Source organism: Schistocerca serialis, chromosome 2, assembly GCF_023864345.2.
Source record: "Schistocerca serialis cubense isolate TAMUIC-IGC-003099 chromosome 2, iqSchSeri2.2, whole genome shotgun sequence".
NCBI lineage: Eukaryota > Metazoa > Arthropoda > Insecta > Orthoptera > Acrididae > Schistocerca > Schistocerca serialis.
Window position 1 is genome coordinate 531,022,497 of NC_064639.1, and position 12,368 is coordinate 531,034,864.

Genomic DNA, 12,368 nt, shown 5'->3' on the forward strand with positions numbered 1-12,368 from the left:
GCCACATGAAAGGGGCAGCGGAGCTTTTGCAGCTACCCCCAATCCAGACGAGCCGGTCGGGGTGACCGAGCGGTTCTAGGCGCTACAGTCTGAAACCGCGCGACCGCTACGGTCGCAGGTTCGAATCCTGCCTCGGGCATGTGTGTGTGTGATGTCCTTAGGTTAGTTAAGTTTAAGTAGTTCTAAGTTCTAGGGGACTGATGACCTCAGAAGCATAGTTTTTTGGGGGGGCGGGGGGGGGGGGGGAGAGGGAGGAAATGTACTTCCACGGTGAGGTGCTAAGAGATTATGCTCTCGTGAGGATTATGAGGATGGTTTTACTTCACTACAATGCCCCAGCTCATTCTGTATACGACTCACTCACAGATACTGCTTGTTCAGATTATCAAATTTTGCCTGAGCCGCCCGCCCCCCCTCCCTCTCCCTCACCCAGTATTCCACTGACACGACACCAAGCGTTCCTACCTCTTTCCTCGGATGAAGAAACTGTTGTGATACAGGCACTTCCAGAATGACGACGAGGTGATTCTCTAGGTGGAACGTTTACTAAACGGCTGAAAGGCAGACTTCTACAGTCAGTGTTTCCGTCAAGCCATCCATCGTGGAGGAAAATGTGTCGCACTGAAGGGTTATTTGGTAGATACCGTACCGTGTTAGATGGTCGCAGTTTCATTTTTGGGTGATAAAATGTAGACTGGCAATGGCAAGGAAAGCGTTTCTGAAGAAGAGAAATTTGTTAACATCGAGTATAGATTTAAGTGTTAGGAAGTCGTTTCTGAAAGTATTTGTATGGAGTGTAGCCATGTATGGAAGTGAAACATGGACGATAAATAGTTTGGACAAGAAGAGAATAAGAGCTTTTGAAATGTGGTGCTACAGAAGAATGCTGAAGATTAGATGGGTAGATCACATAACTAATAAGTATGTATTGAATAGAATTGGGGAGAAGAGAAATTTGTGGCACAACTTGACTAAAAGAGGGGACCGGTTGGTAGGACATGTTCTGAGGCATCAAGGGATCACAAATGTAGCATTGGAGGGCAGCGTGGAGGGTAAAAATCGTAGAGGGAGACCAGGAGATGAATACACTAAGCAGATTCAGAAGGATGTAGGTTGCAGTAGGTACTGGGAGATAAAGAAGCTTGCACAGGTTAGAGTAGCATGGAGAGCTGCATCAAACCAGTCTCAGGACTGAAGACAACAACAACAACAACAATTAGAAGTTGATATCTACTCCTCGATTGTGGACGAAAATGTAGGTAAAAATCCTTTGGAACAGGAGTGTAAAGACTAAAATGTAAACAATAAGTAAATATTTTGTTGGTAAGATGTAACATCCAGAGAGTTAACTGAAGCTCTTGTGTGTGTGTGTGTGTGTGTGTGTGTGTGTGTGTGTGTGTGTGTGTGTGATGGTATACACAGTAAAACAGCAACGGCGAAGGCTTACAAAGGCAACACGGTGAGCTTATTTACGACCTGAAGGAGGCAGAGGTCTCTGCCTCGCCCAGGCACACCCTGGAGATCTGCAGTCCCATCGCATCGGGATTATATGATATCTGTGCGCAGCAGAATTGCGGTCTCTTCAAGATCGGGGAGGAACGCCCCCTCTCCTTCTCCCTATCTCTTTTTCGACTCTCATCTCTTCCTCTTTTGCCACTCCTCCTGTTTCTCTTTCACTTATTTCCTCTTTTTTTCCCTCACTGCGAAAAAGCCGACGCTGCAGCACCAACGGCGGTGGAGGCGTGCCGCCCAGTGTGAGTGAGAGAGTGAGCGGCCGGGTGAGTGAGTGAGTGAGTGAGGGAGTGTAGGGTCGAGGCGAGACGAGGGCCGCGCAAAAGTTTGAGGAGCCCCAACCCCGGCGGCCGGGGCTGTACGTCTGACGAATACCGAGTCCCCGGTAGCCTGATTAGCGGGAAGGTGCGTCGCGCGCGGTCTCATGAATTTTACATGGCCGCCGGCGTCTCCAGGGCTTAAACGCTGATTGATGCTACTTCCGTCACTATTGGGTCAAAAAACCGCTGCCAACTTGGCCAAATCCAACTACATAGCCAATTTTGTCTTCGATACAGTTCGCTTCATACTGTTATTCAATAACAAATCCATCACCTTCGCTATATATACTACGCAAGCAAAGTTTTTATACTATTTTATTGCTTATTTAGCCTGATCATATTAGCGTCTTAAGGCTGTCTCTTCCACTGGACTAAGAATAAAATATGACAACATATACACATGCAGTAATAAACATACATATGTAATAACAGTAACTGGCTTTAATCTATACAAACGTATGTATGTAGGTACGTACGTACGTACGTGTGTGTGTGTGTGTGTGTGTGTGCGAGCGCGCGCGCGCGTGTGTGTGTGTGTGTGTGTGTGTGTGTTCACAGTTCCTCCGGAACCACTGAAGCTTGGTATACGTATCCCATACTGCCAGGCAACAATCGCTGTAGGGTTAAGAACCATCTACCTTTTATAGTTCAGGAGATATAACGTAATAGACAATGAGATGCGTGGAGAAGCTGCCGCAACATCCACAACTTTAAATTTATTCTTTCTGTGCAACTAACACTATTCACAATAAACTTCGCAGGCGGTATCCGCATATGCCACAAAATGAACCTACGAACTTCTATTATCGTACCCGACATAGTGCAAGAGATATGACGACATAAAAATTGAAATGCGTGAAAAACTACCGCATTGTGCACGACATTTAAATTTACTACTTCTTTGCTACTAACTGTGTTCGCAACACATTTTGCAGACGGAGTCCACATATGCCGCTGGATGTACCTACAAAATTATATATCATGTCACATAGATCAGAAGATATGTCGTCATAAACACTGAGAAGCACCAAAAAATTCCCCATCATGCGTCAACTTTTAATAAATTCATTCTCTACTACTAAGACACTCGACAGTAGAGTCAGCTTAAGGAAATTGCTGGCATCTGAGAATGCTTTTGACAGCTTTCAACTGCGAAGCGCAAACGGCTGTAGGCGAAAACACTAGCCGTCTATAAAGCTATAAAGAGGCGTTGCCATAGAGACATTTACAATATCGCGTTGTAGATACGTAAAGCAGCTGCGCCCAGCGAGCAGAAAGTGTCCGGGATCATCTCACATCGAGTCTATTGCACGAGTACTTATAAGGATGCATTTCTAACAGAAAACTGGAAAAATAAATACCAGGGATTGACAGCTAGTAATGCTAATAACTACAGAGCATTAAGAATAACGATATTATTGATTTTCTTAGCATATTTGAAGCAGTGTATAGTATTTTCATAAACGGAAGGCACAGTGAAAGAGAAGAAGACTAAAAATGGGATTGACAGTAGCTTCTAAGGAAGAGCAGTCTTTCAATAGAGGATTATATGACAAGGGGTGGGGGATGGAAAAGTGGAAGGGGTGTTGATGGTTCAAATGGCTCTGAGCACTATGGGACTAAACATCTGTGGTCATCAGTCCCCTAGAACTTAGAACTACTTAAACCTAACTAACTTAAGGACATCACACACATCCATGCCCGAGGCAGGATTCGAACCTGCGACCGTAGCGATCACGCGGTTCCAGACTGAAGCGCCTAGAACCGCACGGCCACACCGGCCGGCAGGGGTGTTGACAAGACTGAGATACGAACAGGTACCGCGTCGTTATTATTAAAGTGCAGCTACTGACAGAGATCCAAGTGTGGGCTGTAATTATCGCATGGCAGTTAAACTTGGTATATATTCTAAAGCGTCAGTTTGGAATCGATTTACGATGAGAAAAAATTAGTTGGTCATCAGGTGCAAATGTGTCGCTGTGATTGCAAGAAAGACGTATAAAAATGTATCCATACGTAATGGGTTTGTAACGACATGGGTAGAAAACGTCAAACAAGTAAGAAATGCATAAAGTTGATTTTATTATTAACCGGGGCCGTCAGAAAAAACAATGTATAGCGCCAGATTCGCTCCTGACGGCCAAAGTTGGAACTTATTTTATTTATTTATTTTTTTTAAATCGGTTCCGCATTAACGCATTAGCATATGTAACACGTTTCGCTGGCGTACGATAATTACAGTCCAAATTGGACCTCTGCTAGTAGATGCCCTTAAATTATAACCACCCGGTGTTTGGGAGAGCTGGATTTTGTGATAGAAGGTGCGCCCACCATTAGCTGTCTTTCATAGTTTGAAAGGAATTTAATTTCTCTGATATTTTGAAGAAGACCATCCCAAAGTCGAGTTCGCGGCACAGAAAATGATTTTAGGAAGATGGCTATGTTATGTAGTGGTACAGAGAGAATATTACTGTATTGAGAACGAGTATTTCTGCGGTGCTGTTCAGATAGTAGTATAAGAGTTGAACGTAAATAAGAGGGAGTACAATGATTGAGAACACGGCAGAGCAAAGGTAGGCTATGACAGTCTCTACACCCATCGGTACTTAGCCATAATAATTGTTTGTAGACACGGATCATATGACGAAATAGCGAACTTCACAAATGTGTCGCACACAAGCATTCCAGCCGCCGTAAATTCTCATACGAATAACTTGAAGACTATAATCAAGTATGGGGAGTATTAGTGACACTTCGGGTTGCTTGTTAGGTCCGAGAGGAAATACTTTTCCAAGTGATGCTGGCACCATTTTGCAGACTGCAGTTGTGAATTCAGTCCAGTCTAAGTGATGGTCCAGAATTATCCCCAAGTTCTTTGCAGAAGGCAAACCTTATTTCTGTGCCATTTATCATTAAGAGTGGAAGAGATTCTCTGAACTGAGGAGTGATTAGGCTTCTGTGAGCAATTTATTGTGTTTCGGACGAATTAAGTTTCAGATGTTTTGCACCCACTCCGGAAAGGCAGTTAAGTCGCCATTAACAGGCTCGATGGCTGTGCACATTTTGGATGGAAGACAGCGGCTGCGACACGAGTTTGGCTATTGGAAATCAATAAATGCCTCAACCTTTCACTCTTCCTGTTTAACTAACCATCGACGACCCTTTTCTAGCAGATCTCTTCTAATCTTCAGGAATTTTCCTGGCAGAAATGTAATTACTTTTGCATATTTGAAACAGATAAAAGAAACCTAATACTAAGTAGCATAAGCTCCGTCTCGGCCTACCGTCCCTGGTGAACTATCACTGCCAACTGCCAATGGTGTCATTCGGATACGTCATGTGGGGACATGCGGTCAGCACAGCGCTCTTCCGGCCTTCGTCAGCTTTCCAGACCTTGGAGTCGCTACTTCTACCTCAAGTACCCTTCCTCCTTCCCCCCCAAGTTCGCATTGCGAGGCTGGAGACACCATATTCCAGTCTTGTCACCGATGAAAAATTCCTGCCAGTACAGGGAACTGAACCCGGGTCTTCCGCTTAGAAGGCAGACACGCTGACCACTTAGATAAAGAACATAAGCGGTTTATATAAATATAAACTTCAGAGCCACGTAACCGATCTGAAGCGAGAAACTCAACACAGACGTCAAAAATAGGATGTAAATCAAATGTTGTCCACCCAAAGATTTGAAGGTATCTTCTACAACCATGCCTTGGATAACAGAGGAAACGTCAAAAAGTGAATAGTTGTAATGGTTATTGACGTGGATAACAGAAGAAACGTCAAAAGGTGAATAGTTGTAATTGTTATTGATTTAAAGTGAATAATAAAAAAAAAACATATTAATCGGAGCTGCTCCATTCCAGATTCTCAGGTACTCTCCTCTGTAACCGAGGTCGCTGCCGCTAACAAACACTTGGGTGGCGGCGGTCGAATTTCGGTTGCCAGTTTTATGCTATTTCCATCACCGTTACGTAGGGAGGAGAATAGTGGCCTAAGATTCGTGATTTCAGGACGTTGCGCCAATGCTCATTATCAACATTGCTCCAGGCCTCATGTGGTGAAGTCATGTGACACTGTTGTTGATAAATCGTCAGCTGAAGGGAAAGTTAAGCTTCCGGCTGCCTAAATGCAGCAGCATCCTGTTTCAGTCATTCCTATCTCAATGTTAAGCCCTATCTTCATGCATGAATCAAAATAAGAAATACTTATCACCACACATCTGCAACGTTGGACACGTAAGTTGCCAATACGCCGAACAAATGAACCATTTACACCGGACGATGAAGAACATGGAAGATATGGACCATCTAACATGTAATTGCCTGATAGAAGAAAACCTTAAAATTAATAAAAAAGTCGTCCGCTGTCCGCTGGCTAACATACTTACTACTTTCACACAGATTCCGCTGCGGACATGCATCTGATCTATTGAAAGAAATTTTCGATTAATCAGTACTTTCAACGTTCGTCATTAGAGTGGCGAGCATAAATGAAAGTTTGGAGTTGAACGTTTCGTCGTTATTGAAGATTCAGTACTAATGCAGCTGCGCTTGGGTGAACCAGATTAAAGGAAGAATTGCGCCATAGGCCTGAAGTTATTTACAGAAATCACGGGAAATCTAAAAGAATGTATACAAAAAAATGTATAACAGGCGATGTTAATATTGTCCAGCTATTGTAGTACTGCGTAGCTCACCATTTTATAAGCATGCGGATAAAAACTGATTAGCTCAAACCCATTCGCAACAAAATAATTCCTTCTCTCCGAAAATTTAACGTAGGTGCGAACGTTAGAATTATTTCATTTGGTGTTCTAATTGTTCTAAACAGTTATTTCCTGTTTTTATAAATAAACCACGGTCATCTGGAAACCCAAAAGCAGGAAGTTTTAAGGAAACAGAACGAAAGGACCCGTTATTGGCGAGATAATTTTTAAGAAGATAACATTCAGAGCTGAAATAAAGTATGTATCATATGGAATCTCTGCAGCGTCAATGAGAGAACGCAACAAACAGTAATAATAATGATAATAATAAAAGCAAGGACGGACATAGTGTCTCTAACTCCTCACCCCAGTCGTGTTTTCTGTTGCCACTTTCGACGTCTCGGAGAGACCGCAAATGGAAACGCCAATAGTATGTGCTACCAAAAAGAATACAACGACGAAATGAAAGAAAACGGAGTAAAAGGCTGCATTCCTATGATGTTCGTCACGAATTTCGATAAAATTTATTCCCCATCGTAAAATTCCAGTGCGTTGACAGATTTTACGCAAAAAAGTTGTCGAGAATGCATTATCTCACTAAATACTTTGGAAATTGTTCCTTCAGTCCAAACATTTCCCATATTGTAAAACTTTCTTAAAGAAACAAATAAATAATAAATAAAATAAAATAAAACTGTTATCTTATCCATTCCACCAAGGAACTTTATCTGCGTGTCACATGCTTCGCCGTAGTCTCAAAGAATTTTTCCGCCACATTCGCCACGGAGAGGCATTAGCCCGACTTTGCATTCCAATGCAGTTCCACAGAAATCTCGGCGGCCTCCCGCGGATACAAATGCGGCGCGCATCTGAAGCAAAGCTTGTTTCTATGTCTCGCATTCCGCGCATGAATGTATGTATGCTTCTGTCCGAGCCAAAGAAAAATGTAGTAGCGTAGGGACATTAGGCAAATGGTGGAATTGAAGGAAAAGCGGTACGTAACCCTTGGAAGCACTCGCTTAGGGTACTGATGAACCATCGCGAAGATGGATGAGACCAGTTCGCCAAAGTTTCTCCGTGTAAAGACTTCGCACTAATGCACGAGACCACGCGTTTCTATTGAGCACGTTAGCCACAGCTAAAGAGCTTTTTCAAGACAGTCAACCGACCAATAAATTCACAATTTCAGAACTGTTTTATCTTTAATTACAATCACTCCTCAAACATGTGAAAGGCATGACAACGTATTTTTTCGCGGGACATTACTATTGCTTCACGTATTTCTTGTCACGTCAAATTTGTACGGAATCTCAAGTTTATGACTTCCTCCGTCGTTATCCTCAGTAGTTACGTGTAGGCCGTGTCTACAAATTCGGCCAAAAATAAAGTATCACAGACCTTCTGCTTATTCAAATATTTTTGAATGGTTACGTTAACATTGTCCTTTCTGATACCCAATGCTACCTTTGTTTTCCTCGAAAATAGTGGCAAATTTCTTCCCAGTATTGTCGCACATGTTGTATGATGTTGACCGTTATGAAACTTAGCGGTTTACCTGTAAGCACGAACGGAACTCCCACGTAAAAGACAGCTTAAAACGTATGATTAATTTAAAAATGAATTAATGTATTAAATGTTAGACGTTAAGCCTCCAAGGGAGATAAAGTTTATAAAAGGTTAGAAATTATCTTTAAAGTTTCTTGGACGTCGCTAAGTGCTCTCATTAGCAAACACTGGATGGTTGTATTCCGAGTAATCTGCGCTCCGTTTTAAGTAAAAGCTAGTTATGCAAGCGTCTCAACGTTTCTGACGTCATATTTCCCGCAATATGCTTCGTACGGTGATATAATTTTGCAGCTGCTTTCAGTAGTACATGTGAATACTGTCTACAAAATGTGTTACTAATGGAGTTTGTAGTAAAGAAGTAATAAATGAAAACGTCAGACCGGATACTGAAGTGTTACTGCATAATTTTTTTACCATTAGTGTGAGGCGTCAGCGAGAGAAAGTTTCGCAGAAGTTTCAAATTATGTGTAAAAGTTTGTTCGAAGTCGCGAAGTGCTCTCTTTCTTAAATATTGGATTAACATATTCTGGGTAATTTTCTCGCACTGAGTGACGCTCACTCACGACATATGACGGGATGCTACTGTAATAAGTAGCTTTTAGCGTTAAACCTTTAATATAAGATTAGACCTCTAAGGAGTAGATTAAGACAGCGTTTGAAATGTTTAAATGCGGGCAGTAATTTTATGAAATATTGAAAATCAAATTTTTGTTGCGGCTGGTAGCCGTTTGATGGGCAACTAGCAACTGGGTTTTTTGCACCATGAACCACGTAGCGGGTTAGCCGTTTAGTAATGTATTTATAAGAACTCTAAGATTACGTGTTGCTCCACCGTGATACTACGATGACATTCACACTCACAATGTCCAACTTACTTAATACAGGGTGGTTTAATTAAAGTGAGAAAGCTATCGTGAAAACCGAGTGACCACAGGACAATGAAACTTTGTGGTAACATTAATTGTAAGGACATGCGGAAGAGGACTAACGAATAAACCCTTGAAAGAAAAACATTTTAATTTTTACGTGAGAGGGTAACATTTGTTAACTACCTGGCATATTTACGTTCTATATTAAAATCGTTGTTCAGTGAGACGACCATCTGCATCCACGAGAGCCTGGAAACGCACTAGAGATAGCACTTCGCAATTATTCGCATCAGTTTTCGAACTGTGGACCATGGAATGTTCAGCTGCAGTGACACAGCTCGTGCACTGCCTGAAATCGCACATTGCGTCCAGCATTCTCAGCCATAGCAGAACAATTTGTGGCGCAATTGGTCGTCGGCCTCTCTCAGAAGCATTTACCAAATGCCGGCCGAAGTGGCCGTGCGGTTAAAGGCGCTGCAGTCTGGAACCGCAAGACCGCTACGGTCGCAGGTTCGAATCCTGCCTCGGGCATGGATGTTTGTGTTGTCCTTAGGTTAGTTAGGTTTAACTAGTTCTAAGTTCTAGGGGACTAGTGACCTCAGCAGTTGAGTCCCATAGTGCTCAGAGCCAGAGCCATTTACCAAATCGCCAGCTAATTCGAACTTCCGAATCATTTTCTTCAACGCTGGTGCGAAAAGAGGACCTCTCCGTATTCCTTTAATGCGTAAATGGTCGCGATTGGCAGTAGCGCTACAACAGTTGTTTCAATAAAACAGCATTAAGAGTAAAGCTCTGCTCACCTCGTCCAGACCCATGTTGGCTGTCGCAACTGTAATTCACACAGATGCTGGTGTTTCAGCCCTATGTCGACGCACCAGTACCGGCGCCTAACAGAAACTCATGACACTATAACGCTAGTAATTACGCAAATCCTGTAGCGCACAGTCTGAACATCATTCCTATGAAGTCGGGTACCGATAGGGTACATAGTTTTCCGTCTACACTGGCTCAAGTAGCGAAAGTTTAATTATAATCGCTCTGTAGACTGGTGCTGGTCAGCTTTTTGTTGCTACAAGTTCCGCTGTGAAAGATTAATTAAGACGACGTCCCCAGACGGATTACAAGCCACAGTCGAACTCGCTGTGCGATTAGGACTGGCAAGAAAGTTGCTTTATCGTGCAAACTGCTTCATCTCTGACAGAATATGAGCAGATATGTGCGACAAAGATGCAGCAGCAACAAAGATCGCGACTACAAGGGGCGTTCAATAACTAATGCAGCACACTTTTTTTCTTGGAGACTTTCGGTTGAAAAAATGCAGTTTGTTGAGGTACATTAGGGAATATTCTCGCTTCGACCCCTATAGTTTGATGAAGTTCCGATAGTTGGCGGCGCTATATGTAACCTTCAAAATTGTGTCTGTAACACAGATACATTCCAATCAGAGAGCTTTCATCGTGTTTCTTTTGGCGGAAAACCAGAGCATCGGAGATGTTCATATGCGCTTGCAGAATGTGTAGGAGACCTGGCAGTGAACAAAACCACGATGGGTCGTTGGGCGTGGCGTCTGTCGTCATCGGAAAAACGTCGCACATATCTGCCCGACCTCCCACGTGCCGGCCGGCCGCACATAGCTGTGACTCCTGCAATGTTGGAACGTGTGGACACTCTCACTGGAGGCCATCGACGAATCACAATCAAACACCTCGCTGCTCAGCGGGACGTCTGTATTGGTAGTGCTGACACACTTGTCACCCAATTGGGATTCTCAAAGGTGTGTGCCCGATGGTTTCCTCGACGCCTAGCAGAATATCATTAAGAGTAACGAAGGACCATCTGTGTGGAACTGCTTGCGTTACGGGGCTGATCGTGGCAATTTCTTGCAGACACATTGTCGCTGGTAATGAAACATAGCTTCATCACTTATAAAAATCGGAAACAATACGGAAACCCGTGGAGTGGCGCCATACCATCTCTCTTCCGAAGAAAAGCTTTCAGAGCCGCACCCTCAGCCGATAAAGTCATGGCGACGGTCTTCTGGACACTGACAGCGTTATTCTGTTGGTGTCGTCCCTCATAGTGCAACGATCAACTTTGAAATGAGTTACGCTGCCTTCAGGAATATAAAGATACGACTTCAGCGCGTTCGTCGCCACAAAAATGCAAACAAACTTTCTCCTCCTCCATGACAACGTAAGGCGTCACACAAGTCTGCGCACTCGACAAGAGAACATAAAACTTCATGGGACTGTTCTTCCTCATCCACCCTACAGCCCGGATCTCGCACCTTGCGACTTCCATCTGCTTTGCTCAGTGAAGGATGCACTCCGCGGGAAGCAGTACCTGAATGATGGGGAGGTTACCGATGCAGCAAGACGTTAGCTCCGACGTCGTTCAGTAGAGTGGCACCATAAGGACATAGAGATCCTCCCAGTAAGATGGCGAAAAGTCGTCGCACTGAACGGGGATTATGTTGAAAAATAAGATTTTGTAGCGAAAAGAGTGTGGAATAATATCGTGTACTGGAATCCTGAAAAAAACCAACCTGATTCCAGACAAAATTTCTTCCATTACTTATTGTACGCCCCTCCTACTTTCCACATGCAAGCTCTTGAGTCAACCGACTGCGGTTCGCTGCGGACGAAGTGGAGCGTCGAGCGGGCACGGGCTGGCGCTATCTGCGCGGCCGTTCCCTTGTGGTGTTCATTTCTCTAATTAGCGGCGAGCAGAGAGCGGCTACTCGTAAAGTTGGGAAGGCCAGCCTTCTGCGGCTGACGTAATGAATTGCCCTGTGGTTGGACATTTGCGGGCTTTATACTACCGGCCCTGGACGCTGACTCTGTGAATCCCGGAGCGGATGACATGTCAGATATGTTTGTTGTGCTATTACTCATGCTGTCACGCAGACCACTAACTGTAACAACAGTCAGCGATTGTCTTATTACGAAGTAGATTATATTTTTACCAATGTTTGAAAAAAGCTCGTGTAGGAGTTTACGAATAGTATACTACGAAATGTTACACAAAAAAATATGGCAGCAAAATACACATAAGAAACATCATGGAAGTGTGGTCAAGGGACATTTCTTCTGATGGAGAGCTAGCAACATAACTCCAAGCTTTTATAACCAATGACACAAACGTGTTCGGAGTTAGCAGGTTCGAAACGTGATCGTTGAAGAAATTTCCATCGTCAATATCTGGGCGGCAACAGGAGATGAAATGGTGGCATAAGTTTCTTGCTCACAAGACTTCATGCCCTGGGTTAAATTTGAAATGTAACTACGACGACATTCCTCTTCACTGCGGCATTACGCTGTATCTGACACTCGTCAGGCCGGTGTTGGGGTACGCTGCCGTAGTGTGGGATAACGTTGCTGACACATGGACCAAGAC

At 43.6% G+C, this 12,368-nt stretch overlaps 1 protein-coding gene across 13 annotated transcripts in view; it reads right to left on the reverse strand.

The window, feature by feature from the left end:
• Positions 1-12,368, reverse strand: part of LOC126457505 (protein muscleblind-like) — a 611,133-nt gene that overhangs the window by 135,850 nt on the left and 462,915 nt on the right. The gene's annotated exons all lie outside the window — the stretch shown is intronic.